The following is a 14,211-nucleotide window of genomic DNA, read 5'->3' as shown; positions in this document are numbered from 1 at the left end:
CTGCAAGTTCCTACTCTATAAAATAGACTTCAATACCCCATTATATCACAGGTAAAATGCACTTATCCCCCAAATACAGATGTGTCCTCCTACATGTAGCCTTACCGCGAGATACCTGGCGTGGGTAAGCTGGCCGCTCTGCTAACACCGGGCAACTTTTCTGGCCAAAATGCATCCTATTTCTATGCAACTGAGACACAATAGCATCTTCTGCTGATTAAAATGATATGCAGCATGCCTATATTCTGTGTGCGGCAGCGGCAGTATCTGCACTCAAAGTGCTATGTTGCAGGGTTTTCCAGTAATACACTCCAACATAGCCAGAAAAAAACTGTAACACAGCAATATATATGCAAATACAGCCAGGGTTGTACACAGAATATAGGCATGCTGCATATCATTGTAATCAACAGAAGCTGCTTGTGTGTCTTAGTCACATAGTGTTGCGAATAAGAAGGGGAGATGTCAGACAGTTTCTTGGCACTAGCTCATAACTACAAGGGCTGTTTAATTTCTCCTACAATCCCCATGGCAGCCATAACACTGGGATATCTTCCCTCCTCCTAGTTTAGACAGGATCTTTTTCAGGGACCGCCCTCCTTGTGTATATCAGGCTCCTCCTCCCATCACTCTGTCTTTTTCCCTGTCTCAGTTAGGCAGAGCAGGGGTCTTAATTTTGTTTCTAAACAGGGTTACCTCTATTACAGCTGAAGCTGGCAGGGTGGCTCCTTGGGAAGGAGAGTATGTGAAGAGTGTGGTCTAAGGGTATTCTGCCTCACATACTGGAAATACCTTTCGTATTCTCTATAGCGTTTTTGGTCATTATGGTACCTGTAGTGCGTCAGCATGTCGGGTGTTGCTGGTGGTCTGTGGATGAGTATCGGTGCAGAGAGAAGCTGTCTAGAGACCAGCAGTGTCTGGGACAGTGGGGACAGCATGCTGCGGCGTCTCCGGCAGAAGGGGCGGAAGTGCGCAAAAGTCTTCACTTCCGCCCATCGCTGATGCAGGTGCGCTAACTAAACAGCCTCCCCGGAAACTCGGCTGGTGAATTTTAGTTCTGATACTGCAATTGCGGTAAGGATGGGGTTAAGGCGCCACATTTAAACCTGCATGTGCTAGCATGGCTGTCCGTCTATTGCCCCTTTCAGACCGCACTTTGGAAACGGTATATTGCCGTTTTTTTACCGTTTTAAAACGGTAATCTGTGCGGTCTGAAAGGTGCAGATCCAATTAACCAGTTTTTAAAATGCAGGGTCCTACCCGTTTCAGACCCGGTATTTTGGGATTAAAATCTGGTCTGTAACGGTATTTAGGACCTAGCCAATGAGCTGGGTCCTAAATTCAGCACAGTGAATATTTAATGAGTGCTCATTAAATATTCACAGCACTGGAGCCGCCCCGCGCGCGTGTCGACCCCCCCCGCGCGCGTGTCGACCCCCCCGCGCGCGTGTCGACCCCCCCCGCGCGCGTGTCGACCCCCCCGCGCGCGTGTCGACCCCCCCGCGCGCGTGTCGACCCCCCCGCGCGCGTGTCGACCCCCCCGCGCGCGTGTCGACCCCCCCCGCGCGCGTGTCGACCCCCCCGCGCGTGTCGACCCCCCGCGCGTGTCGACCCCCCCGCGCCCGTGTCGACCCCCCCGCGCCCGTGTCGACCCCCCCGCGCCCGTGTCGACCCCCCCGCGCCCGTGTCGTCCCCCCCCGCGCATGTGTCGACCCCCCCGCGCCGGTGTCGACCCCCCCCGCGCCGGTGTCGACCCCCCGCGCGCGCGGTGTCGACCCCCCGCGCGCGCGGTGTCGACCCCCCGCGCGCGCGGTGTCGACCCCCCGCGCGCGCGGTGTCGACCCCCCGCGCGCGCGGTGTCGACCCCCCGCGCGCGCGGTGTCGACCCCCCGCGCGCGCGGTGTCGACCCCCCGCGCGCGCGGTGTCGACCCCCCCGCGCGCGCGGTGTCGACCCCCCCGCGCGCGCGGTGTCGACCCCCCCGCGCGCGCGGTGTCGACCCCCCCGCGCGCGCGGTGTCGACCCCCCCGCGCGCGCGGTGTCGACCCCCCCGCGCGTGCGGTGTCGACCCCCCCGCGCGCGCGGTGTCGACCCCCCCGCGCGCGCGGTGTCGACCCCCCCGCGCGCGCGGTGTCGACCCCCCCGCGCGCGCGGTGTCGACCCCCCCGCGCGCGCGGTGTCGACCCCCCCGCGCGCGCGGTGTCGACCCCCCCGCGCGCGCGGTGTCGACCGCCCCGCGCGCGGTGTCGACCGCCCCGCGCGCGCGGTGTCGACCGCCCCGCGCGCGCGGTGTCGACCCCCCCGCGCGCGCGGTGTCGACCCCCCCCGCGCGCGGTGTCGACCCCCCCCCCCCGCGCGCGCGGTGTCGACCCCCCCCCGCGCGCGCGGTGTCGACCCCCCCGCGCGCGCGGTGTCGACCCCCCCGCGCGCGCGGTGTCGACCCCCCCCGCGCGCGCGGTGTCGACCCCCCCCGCGCGCGCGGTGTCGACCCCCCCCGCGCGCGCGGTGTCGACCCCCCCCCCCCGCGCGCGCGGTGTCGACCCCCCCCCCGCGCGCGCGGTGTCGACCCCCCCCCGCGCGCGCGGTGTCGACCCCCCCCCCCCCGCGCGCGCGGTGTCGACCCCCCCCGCGCGCGCGGTGTCGACCCCCCCCCGCGCGCGCGGTGTCGACCCCCCCCCCCGCGCGCGCGGTGTCGACCCCCCCGCGCGCGGTGTCGACCCCCCCCGCGCGCGCGGTGTCGACCCCCCCCCGCGCGGTGTCGACCCCCCCGCGCGTCGACACACCAAGGGAGCTTGTAGAAAGTTTATTAAGGAACATTTACAAAGTGATGAATTATAAAGAAGCTCCGTGTACTTCTAATGAAAACCCACTATGTGAAGATAGATCAAAGAAAAACAGAGTGTTTCCTGTACATAAAGTAGTAAGGGAAATGATAACCAATGAGTGGTCAAATGTGGATAAGCGAGCCAGGTCTAATAACAGATTGGAGAAAATGTATCCATACAAAGATGAGGAATTCTTGAATTGGTGCCTGATTCCGAAAGTGGATGGGGCAGTGGCAGAGATTGTGCCCAAGACCACTATTCCTGTGGAGGACGGAGCAGCGTTCCGTGACGCAATGGACTGGAAAATGCGTTGCGTGAGGTACATTCAGCATCATCATTAAAGGCTAGCGTGGCAACCGCCTCAGTGACAAGAGCATTAAGATTATGGGCAACTAATTTGCATAAAGATCTAGAGGATAATATTTCCAAGCAATTTCTTCTAAGAAATATTGAAGTAATGCAAAAAGTCATTGACTATCTCTGTGAAGTCTCTCTGGATACAGTCTCGCTGACAGCAAAGAACATGGCAGCAGGAGTCACTGCTAGAAGGGCACTTTGGCTGAAGCCTTGGAGTGCGGATGCTACAGTAGTTCAAAGAATAGATTGATTATGTTACCGTATGAAGAGACTTACCTGTTTGGGTCTAAATTGGACACTATGATCCAAAAATTATCTGGAGGGAAATCAACCAGATTGCCTCAAGATAAAAGATATCCCAACTTCCAGCAGGCAGAACTATAGGGATTATAAGGAAGCAAACACTTACCGTCCTGGTCGTCCCTACTTCAGACTGGGTAATCCGAATACATCTAGACAAGCATTTCGCCAGTCCTTTCGGCGAGGAGCAAGATCATGACTATACGAATGTAGGGGCAAGACTTCTTCAATTCTCAGAGATCTGGAAGAAGACTGTCTCAGACAAGTGGGTGTTGAACATCATTCGAGATGGTTACAAGATAGGGAACGGTCAGGATCTCTGTCAGAACAGATTCATGTTGTCAAGACCACCGACCGACAAAGAACAAAGAAAAGCGTTGTTTCAGAAAATTCTTCAATTAAAGAAGTTAGGCGTTATAGAAGAAGTTCCGGAGAATCAGAAGAAAATGATTCTACACAAACCTCTTTTTAGTAAAGAAGAGCACAAGTGGTTACAGGACCATCTTGGATCTGAGGGATCTCAACATCTTGATAAAGACTTTGACATTTCGGATGGAGACGTTGAATTCCATAGTCATGGGTATAAAGAGGCATGATTTCCTAGCGTCAATAGACTAGAGCAGGGGTGTCAAACTCAAATTCATCGGGGGCCGCATCAGCAGTTTGGTCACCCTCAAAGGGCCGGTTGTATCTGTAGGTCCCCCTGTATAATTATAATGCCATGACACCACAGGCTGCTCCCCCTGTATAATATAAAATGAATGCCATGACACCACAGGCTGCTCCCCCTGTATAATAATAATGCCATGACACCACAGACTGCTCCCCCTGTATAATATAATAAAAGTAATGCCATGACACATAAATGATTATACAGGAGGAGCAGCCTGTGGTGTCTTGGCATTATTATTATTATACATGGGGACACCTCAGGAAACAGCAGATATATATATTTTTATTGTGAGTGTGATCCTCATCCTCACTTACTGTTTCTCCGTCTGTCCTGCAGCTGCTGCGGCTTCCATCTTTTCTTCACTGCTTGCTGCGGCCACACTGTCCCCGACTCCCGGTCCAGCTTCCCTGCCTGCTCCTACTTCTCTACAGACGCATGGGCAGGCGTCGTCGTCATGACGTCCCCACCCAGTGTCTGTCACTGCCGGGCATCAGAGGGAACAGGCGGCCGGGCCCTCCTCCACGTAGCCGTGGAGGCCGGCGGCCATGTTTCTGTAGCCGCATACATATGTGCCTACAGGAACATGGCCGCCGACAGTGGAGGAACAGGTAAGGCGGACGTGGACGCGGCGCGCAGCGCTCCTGTTTTAGACACACTGCCCCTGCGTGCTATCTCCTCTCGCGGGCCACATGACGAGGTCTGGCGGGCCGGATTTGGCCCACGGGCCTTGTGTTTGACACCCGTGTACTAGAGGGATGTGAAGTTCCCATTGTAGATCTCCAGTGCCACCTAGTAGATGAAGGAGAAAATGGGATTTTGTACTTACTGTTAATCCTTTTCTCCGATTCCAAAGGTGACACTGGACGCCCTCCCGGCGCTGCTCTTCCTTTGGTTCAGGTTACTGTTTTCTTACATTACTCTCTCTTTTTACAGGGTGGATTCTGGTTGTTAGTTGGAACTCAGTGTGTGGTTGTTAATGTTTCTCCTGTCCTGTTTTTGTTTTGCATAATTTGGACGGGTGATGTTTAACCTCCTCTTGGAAGTGTCTTCTTTCTTCCAGCTCCCTCCGGGCACAATTCTTAGAACTGCCTGGTGAGGGGAGGATTTAGCCACACCTGAATAATTCTTAAAGTGCCCAAGCTCCTAGTGGTCTCACTCTATCCCCACTAGAGATCTCAAATGCCACCTGTGGAATTGGAGAAAAGGATTTAACAGGAAGTACAAAATCCCATTGTTTTAAATCGCACGCATAGATATTTTAGTTTTACTATTAAAAGTTAATTTTTATATACATACCTTATTTCACGATTTCAAAGTGGGCCACAAAAACCTTACTGGTTCACTTCGAGCCACCCTTTGACTCATCCCTTCAGTTAAGTCGCTGAACGTCTCTTGGGAGCACCACCAACCAAACTCTGCCGGTAATATTCACTAACTCAGTCCTTATGTTGGTTTACTTCATGACATTGTTAACTTGAATCTATTGCCAGTGCCATCCCCTACTCTCTTCATATCTGATATGCAGTAAAGATCAGTCGATAAATCTCCCAAAAAATCGCTGTAGTGTGTGTGTGTGTGTGGCACCTTAAGATTACCAGGACATATTAGTTACCCCGTTTTGATCTCTCCAGTGGACCTGCGAGCTCCAAAAAGTACTTATACTAGGCATTAGGACCAGAGGGGGTCTTTAATGGGTTCTGGACCTCGGGGACATGGGACACTGTTGGCCTAACTTTGGCATTGACTCCTGACCAATAGAACCGAAGCAGAATGGGTTTTTTTTCCGGCCAAAACGTCCGAGATCTATGTCATTTGGCAGCGTACCCAAGTCCGTAATAGGGAGTATCCTTGTCAGATATTGGTTGCTCCGAGGTTTCCTCTCCAAAGACGACCAGTCGCTGTATTACACCCCTCTACATGATTGGGGGGTAGGGCATTAGAAATGTTGGTACTTGTGTATTATCACAGCACCCAATTTTATTTGCATGCTATTCCATCCTTGCACACCCCCACTATCCAAGTCGGCCCAAAGCGTGGCGAGCTCCCGACCCGTTCGAGCATAGCGTGCCACTGCGCCCAAAGCGTGGCGAGCGGACACGGAAACCGATCCCCGAGCGGGCGAGGAACACACGCAAAGCGAGCCCCGCATGAGGACACAGACGCTGCTGTGACTGAGATGCTGCCGCCGTGAAACTAAACGAGTACCTTTTTTTTTTTTTTTGCATGTGATTTGTGGCCGATTTGCATGCGATTTCGCGGGCGCCATGATAATTCACAAGTACTGCTTGCTTTGTGTCTGAGGTTCCTTGTAAAGCTCCGCACACCCTGGGAAACGGTGTCCCAATAGAAGCAGGTCCCGGGGAGGCTATTACCTCATACGTGCACCCCATATATTGGAAAGTTTCATGTGGTTCCATGTACATAGAGAACCTCAGGGGCAGCGTAGTACAGGAAGCTGGATCCATAGCGCCCATGTTGGCCACCCCACAATCCATTTGGACAGGCCTGCCTTACGGGACCTGGCTCTGCACACTCCTAGCACCTGGGGGTGCCGACATAATGAGACCCACATTCCCTGGTCTCTCTTCTGGCATTTCTGCTCCAAGTTCTGAGGATCGGTGGGCAACGCTCAGAGCTGCAGACTTGGACTTCGGGTCCTTATGCACTGGTTGACAAATACCGCCTCCACAATCTGTGCACACTTTTTGACCAGATCATTCTTCTCCACATCAGTTAGCATATTTTTTTTTGTGCCTCAGCAGTGAGATAGGCGGCAGGTTTATCAGTACAACATCAATTTAGCATCGCCGTAAGATAATGGAAGAAACTCTTTCTTGTGCACACAACAGATTTTACACAGTTCATGTTTTATACAGGGTTCTTGATTCATCTGCTGTTTTTTTTTTTTTATGGCCTTCCTGCCGTACTCTCATATACTGGAACATTCTGTCTGTAGTTCCTAAGCCAAGCTGGAGATCCACTTACTGGCCACCAGGGTCATAGAAAATAGTACACACAATAGGCAGGTTCTCGGTGATGCAGTTTTTTTGTTGTTTTAATTGTAACACACAAAGAAGCCTGTACAACAGGTGCAGTAATTACACATTAAACCCAACACAAGTCTGTCACCTTAACTACACCTGACCTTTACCACTCCTTCAACCTCTCCCAGAATCCATTGGCGGTATCTCAAGGTAATATTATATAGTATTCATATATATTTTATTTTATTCTCAGCAGATGGAAACCGCCACGTGAATACATCCGAGAGACATCTTTTTATATCCCCAGACGGTAAAATAAAAGGTCACGTCACACGGGATACTCCAGGAGAAAACTCTCCTCCAGTTACAGCTCCAGAATCTCCCCGGGCCGGCATATCATCTGTTCCCTCTAATAATGAAGATGGTTCTTCTAGTATCTCAAATGTTGGTACGTCTAGTACAGCCCTTAGAGCGAATAAGGTGTTTCCCAGTTCTCTATATGACAAGTATTTTCCAAAGAACAGAAAGCTTATGAACAGTAAGACAGGAGAGAGGCAGTTTACATGTTTTGAGTGTGGGAAATGTTTTACACTAAAATTAACACTCCTTCGACATCAGAGACTCCACACAGGTGAAAAACTTTATCCATGTTCTGTGTGTGGGAAATGTTTCACAGAAAGATCATCACTGGTCACACACCAGAGAACTCACACAGGTGAGAAACCATTTCCATGTTCTGAGTGCGGGAAATGTTTTACCCAGAAAGCATCTCTTGAGACACACCGGAGAACTCACACAGGCGAGAAACCGTTTTCATGTACTCAGTGCGGGAAATGTTTTGCCCGGAAATCAACACTCATTAGACACGAGAAAAGTCACACAGGCGAAAAACCATATACATGCTTTGAGTGTGGGAAATGTTTTACACAGAAAGCACATCTGATAAAACATCAGAGTTCACAGAACAGTTGTAGCAATACTCTTGTCCCGCAGTACTTTAAGAATGCAAGTTAATCGTCTGTAGACAATTAGAATGAATGCTACTAATATAAGACTGAAATGGATCACTTGGATGAAACCTATTGTATTTTCTCCTATTAGATAGCAGCACCACTCTCCAAAGTCATACAAGACCACATTGTAATATATTGTCTACATATTATGCATTTTAGTTACAAATGCAAAATGTAAGAGATAAAATATAATCGTTTAAAAAAATATATATAGATTTAGTTCTGGAAAGAATCTCATGGGGGAGAATCCAGTTTTTTTGCTGTTTTTGAATAGTGGTACACAAACCACGCAGTATTTGGTGCTGATTCGATACAAATAAAATAAAAACATTAGCTTTTTTTGTATTCTTGCAATTGGAATCATTTATGTGGGATATTTTTTGCCTTATAAGTAGAAATAAGCAAACTATTGGTACTTTCTTGAAAGTAAAAATTCCAAAACAGGAAGACCATTGTTTTCGGTGCTTGCCGCTGCTGAAAGTATGTAAGTATGTATGTAGCACATGACCGCATGATCATGTTCATATATTGATCAAACATGAAAGCCCAGTGTTCCTCTTTGTCTGCAAGTTCCTACTCCTATAAGTTAGACTTCATACCCCATTATATCACAGGTAAAATGCACTTATCCCCCAAATACAGATGTGTCCTCCTACATGTAGCCTTACCGCGAGATACCTGGCGTGGGTAAGCTGGCAGCTCTGCTAACACCGGGCAACTTTTTTTTAGTCATAATGCATCCTATTTCTATGCAACTGAGGCACAATAGTATCTTCTGCTGATTAAAATGATATGCAGCATGCCTATATTCTGCGTGCGGCAGTATCTGCATTCAAAGTGCTATGTTGGAGTGTTTTCCAGGAAAACACTCCAACATAGCCGGAAAACACTTTAACACAGCATTATATATGCAAATACAGCCAGGGTTGTACACAGAATATAGGCATGCTGCATATCATCATTTTTTTTTTTTCCATCAATAAATTTTTATTGGTACAGAAAGTTTATATGGGGTACAAAAAGAAAGAGGGGACATTTCAGGGGGGGGGGGGAGGGGGGGGACATGGACTTCAATCGTAACACATTACAATTCGGCAAATAACACAAAACATTACATGTCGCTGCCCAGAGCGACCAGTACCGAGAACATGTTGATGAACAAGACACAGCATGACGACCATGATAGTCTTAAGAACTATAGGTAGGTCATTCAGTAGATGGGGAAGGAGCGGGCCTGAGGGTTTGGACCTGGGATGGGGAGGCCTCTGGGGATTCTATCAAGTTAAACTGTGTGGGGGGTAGGGAGGTTGTGGAAGGTAAAAATCTGGCACCTTCGCCTTCTGTGGTATAAATGTACCATGGTAGCCAACTGGGATGGGAGTGATGAGGTCCCGGAGGGGAGGATAGTGAGCAGGTTTCCATAAGGAAATGGTGATTTGTTTTCAAGATGACCTGGAGGAGGGATGGGGGGGAGGGTTGTTTCCATTGTTGGGCTAAGTTTGCCCGTGCCGCAATGAGTATGTGTCTGAGAACGTATGCTTTTTCTGTTGGGACCTCGGAGGGAAACAGGTGAAATAGAGCAATACTTGGTGCTGGGGTCAGTTTCAGCTGGAGGACCTTATCGATTAACTTGAATACCTCGTCCCAGTACGACCGAAGCTTGAGACAAGACCAGAAGATATGATGTATGTTGCCCACACAGCCACACTGTCTCCAACACTGGTTGGAGCAGGATGGCCAGAAGGTGTGGAGGCGGTCGGGGGTCAGGTAGAGTCGGTTGATGAGCTTAATATGCATCTCTGTATGGTTGAGGCAGCGGGACATTGAGTAGGAGGATAAAAAGATCCGGCGCCACTGGGAAGGCGAGAATGTCTCGCCTAGGTCCGCCTCCCACTTCCTATGGGCAGAGGTCTTAGAAAACGCAGAGGGGGTTACCAATACTTTATACCAAAAGGAAATATCTCCTGTGGAGTGTAATAGGGCCGGTCTGGAGAGAGCTACCTGTGAGCGTGCGTCCGGTGTAGAGTAACTGTGGAAGTTGGTTTTCCACCAATGTGCTAGCTGTAAATAGTGGTACTGTTCTGTATTGGGGAGTGAAAAGCGGTGTTGGAGGGTAGTGAAGGGAATCATAGTGCGGGCCTCCAAGACGTCCCCCATTGAGACAATTCCGCAGGACTTACAAACAGTCAGACGGCGGTTGGGGATTAGCTTTGCCACTGTGGTGATGGGAAGGGTAGTAATAAGGAAAGTCGGGTCGGGGAGGGTAGCAGACAGTTGGTCCCACACGTGTAGAGTGGCTTTATTGGAGGGGAGTAGATTCGGAAGGGTAGTTCTAACATGTTTTGGCATCTTAAACAGTTCTGATAGCGGTATTTGGGGGAGAGGGATTGTTCGATGTTTACCCAAGCCCTCGGGGAGGAGAGGTCAGTGTAGTATTTAATTGGGGCCAGTAGGCAGGCTGACTGGTAGTGGGAAAGGTCGGGGAGGTCTAGTCCTCCAAAGGCTCTGGGGATCGACATTTTGGAACGAGCCATTGCTGGGGGCTTGGCTGACCAGACATACTTCGTCAAGATGGAGGAAGCAAGTTGCAGAGATTTTTTGCTGCATATCATTTTAATCAGCAGAAGCTGCTTGTGTGTCTTAGTCACATAGTGTTGCGAATAAGAAGGGGAGATGTCAGACATAAAGTTTCTTGGCACTAGTTCATAACTACAAGGGCTGCTTAATTTGTCTGCACTAAGGCTGTACGAGGACACCTCTGTACCATGTATAAGATGGGTAAGTCACATATGTTCTCATTCTTAACGTTCGCCACCTCCTGACCATTGGTCAACACTGCTGGGTCACCATATCATGCAGCCAATCTGGTGGCCCACTATGCAATAGCTCCGCCTCTCCTCCTGTATCAATGCCTATTTCCCGATAGAGTGTAAGCTTGCGAGCAGGTCCCTCCTACCTCTATGTCTGTCTGTTATTACCCAGTCTTGTTCTATCACTGTTGTTTCCATTTGTAAAGCGCAACAGCATATGCTGGCGCTATATTAGAAACTGAATAAATATTGTACTTAGGACTTCTCTTCTGGCTCTCCGGTAAGTGTAATGGGAAAATGCAGATTTACTGGGACATAAATACACATTAAATAAAAGCATCTAAACACACAAACGTGACACAATGTATATAGTCCATTGGTCTACTCACCTATAATATAATAATGACTATAACAATACTATAAACAACAAATTGTTGCTAAAAAAACTGGCGCTAATAGGTGGCAGCTGCGGTTATCCCACGGGGTCCATCAATTCTCCACATTGGAAACCGCTAATAGAGACAAGAGGGAAGGGATAACCAGCGCAGAGATGGACACTTGCTTGTGAGCAGAAGATCAGGAACCGGATGGTGTCGTTAGTGGGCCAATGAAACCTCACTTACGTTTAAATTCTGTCTGGTGTTCACGTAGCAGTTTCTTTAACAGGTAGGTACAATATTCCCCCCACATGTACCAACACTTACTTCAGGTTTCTATCTCGAGTACACTGGAAGGTATCTTTCATTTACTACCACCTCTATGATTTCCGACACAGTACCATATGAATGGGTGCAACCTACGTTCAATTCCTAACTCGCGTTCCTGTAGCAGTTTCTTTAAATCAGGATCCGACATCAAAGGTAAAAATACGGAATTATTCAAAAGGTCACATACACACAGGAACCATAAACGGGCGGAGCACGATGCCCCAACTGGTAAGTGGATGTAGCAATCATGTCCACGGCGATGCAGACGCTGGGATCAGTGAACTCACAACTCGGGTACCGGCATCCGCCAGAGGTCACAGCACTGACGTCAACGCGTTTCGGATTTCTCTTTTATCAAGACGCGCTGCTCTCACTTCATATCCAGGATTTAAGCCCGGAGATCTCATCACGTGATCTGGTTTCCACCAATGACATGAATCCCCCTAGAATCCCGGCTCGCACATACTATTAAGATTATATTACCGGCTCCAAATATTTGGCCACTAATATATGATATATTTTATGATCTATAAAATATATAGCAATAAAAAAAGCAGACCTCAATTTATCGTACAGAGCCGGGTATCAAAAACAGACAGATACAAATCGCAATGTTAGTAACATGTAGATCAAATCAATACCCAAAATAAACATAATCCGGAGTTAAATGAACGACTTATACTCAAAGTCTACATCCAGTCCTCAGGGGACCAGAGTTTTAAGTTCCAATATTGGCTAAATCCTGCTCTGTGTTCTTGGTTCTCCAATTTTTATTACATAACTTGATACCACAGAAACTTTTAAGATCTTTCACATCACAGGAATGTATTTCTTTCAAATGAAGGGACACGTTGTGTAGTTCATATCCCTTCCTAGTATTCCGTATGTGTTCTACGAGACGTTCCTGAAGCATACGTCCTCTTCTACCCACATACTGGGTCCACATACACACTCTAGAAGGTACACAACATTTTTAGCACCTCAGGTAATAAAATCCTTCATTACATATTCTTGATTAGTAATATTGGATTTAATCCTCGTAATTTTACTTTCTGTCCTCCACACTTTGCACATGGTGCATTGTCCGCACCGATAGAACCCTTTAGATGGAATACGAGAGGGGCTATTGCCGACTGGTTTGGCACTGTTTTACCAACATGCTGCGTAACTTGTCCGCTCTTCTGTACACAAACTTAGGAAGTGGTCCTAGATGAGACTTCAATGTGGGATCTTTAATTAAAACATTCCAGTGTTGTTTTAATGATTTTCTCTATCGTTTCTTGTTGCGAAGTGAATTTAGTAATAAAGGCGATTTCAGGTTCTTCAATGTCTGTACTTTTTCCTTTATTTTCCAACAAGTCATTTCTAGAGCGATCCTGACTTTCTTTCCAAGCTTTATCTACTAACGACGGGCAGGGAACTTTTTGTAAGAAACTGGAGCTTGTTGGTTGAACACGTCCACATCGGTACAGTTCCGACTTAATCTTTGGAATTGTCCTTTAGGGATACTACGTGTCCAATGTTTATGATGGTTACTGTCATACCCTATATATGAGTTGCAATCTGTAGGTTTAATAAAGTTTTTAGTTTTAATTAGACCCTTCTCAATATAGGTCGTTAAATCTAGGAAATTAATTTCAGAACTACTAACTGTGTATGAGAGTTCTAGATTGTAAACATTATTATTCAAATGAGTACAGAAATCCTGTAGCGATTCAATATCCCCACTCCACACAAACGGGATATCCTCTATGTAGCGGGTCCACGGGGCCAAGCTGGCAGTCCAGGGGTGTCCTGGCCATACCTCCCAGTGGGCCATGAACAAATTAGCATACCCCAGTGCCAGCTTGGCACCCATAGCTAAACCCGCTACCTGAAGGAAAAAAACTCTCCCTCATACCAAAAAAAATTGTTAGGAAGTACAAGGTTAATACCCTCAGTGATGAAGTTTTTTTACTTTTTCATTGGTGTGATTTTTATCAAGATGGTACTCTACAGCCTCTATACCATCTTTATGCTGAATAATGGTGTAGAGCAGGCATTCCCAACCACGGTCCTCAAGGCACACCAAGGGCTATTTCACACACTCCGGCTACTGCCAGGCAGCGAAAACCCATACGGCCAGGAAGCCGTGCACCACACAGCAATTTAGAATGGAGGGGATGGCCACAGCCCGGCAGCTGTCCCTTCCAGTGGTGGGATCCGGCTGCGGCCGGGCCGTGGCCATCCTGTCTGAATGGACACAATCCTGTCCATTAGTAACTACTATGCACAGCTTCTGGCCATGCGGGATTTCGCTGCCCGGCAGGAGCCGGAGTGTGTGAAATAGCCCCAACAGTGCAGGTTTTAGTGACATCCAGGCTTCAGCACAGGTGACTTATTTAGTACCTGAGCTAATTTGATTCAACCATCTGTGCTGAAGTCTGGATATCACTAAAACCTGCACTGTTGGTGTGCCTTGAGGACCGTGGTTGGGAATGGCCTGGTGTAGAGTGAGAGATTTTCCAGTCAGCAGCAGCTCTTGCCTCGGCTGACACGCACTC

General features: G+C 48.9%; 4 protein-coding genes across 5 annotated transcripts in view; 3 read left to right on the top strand and 1 right to left on the bottom strand.

Annotated features, from left to right (window-relative positions):
• LOC146009797 (uncharacterized) overlaps window positions 1-14,211 on the top strand; it is a 928,908-nt gene that overhangs the window by 280,475 nt on the left and 634,222 nt on the right. The window lies entirely within an intron of this gene.
• LOC146009834 (uncharacterized) overlaps window positions 1-14,211 on the top strand; it is a 547,900-nt gene that overhangs the window by 32,485 nt on the left and 501,204 nt on the right. The window lies entirely within an intron of this gene.
• Window positions 1-14,211, bottom strand: part of LOC146009794 (uncharacterized) — a 381,786-nt gene that overhangs the window by 183,596 nt on the left and 183,979 nt on the right. The window lies entirely within an intron of this gene.
• Window positions 1-14,211, top strand: part of LOC146009796 (uncharacterized) — a 562,226-nt gene that overhangs the window by 487,052 nt on the left and 60,963 nt on the right. The window lies entirely within an intron of this gene.

This window comes from Crinia signifera, chromosome 6, assembly GCF_055691185.1.
Source record: "Crinia signifera chromosome 6, ASM5569118v1, whole genome shotgun sequence".
Lineage (NCBI taxonomy): Eukaryota > Metazoa > Chordata > Amphibia > Anura > Myobatrachidae > Crinia > Crinia signifera.
The sequence above is the reverse complement of the archived record's forward strand: the minus strand, read 5'-3'. Positions and strand labels throughout refer to the sequence as shown.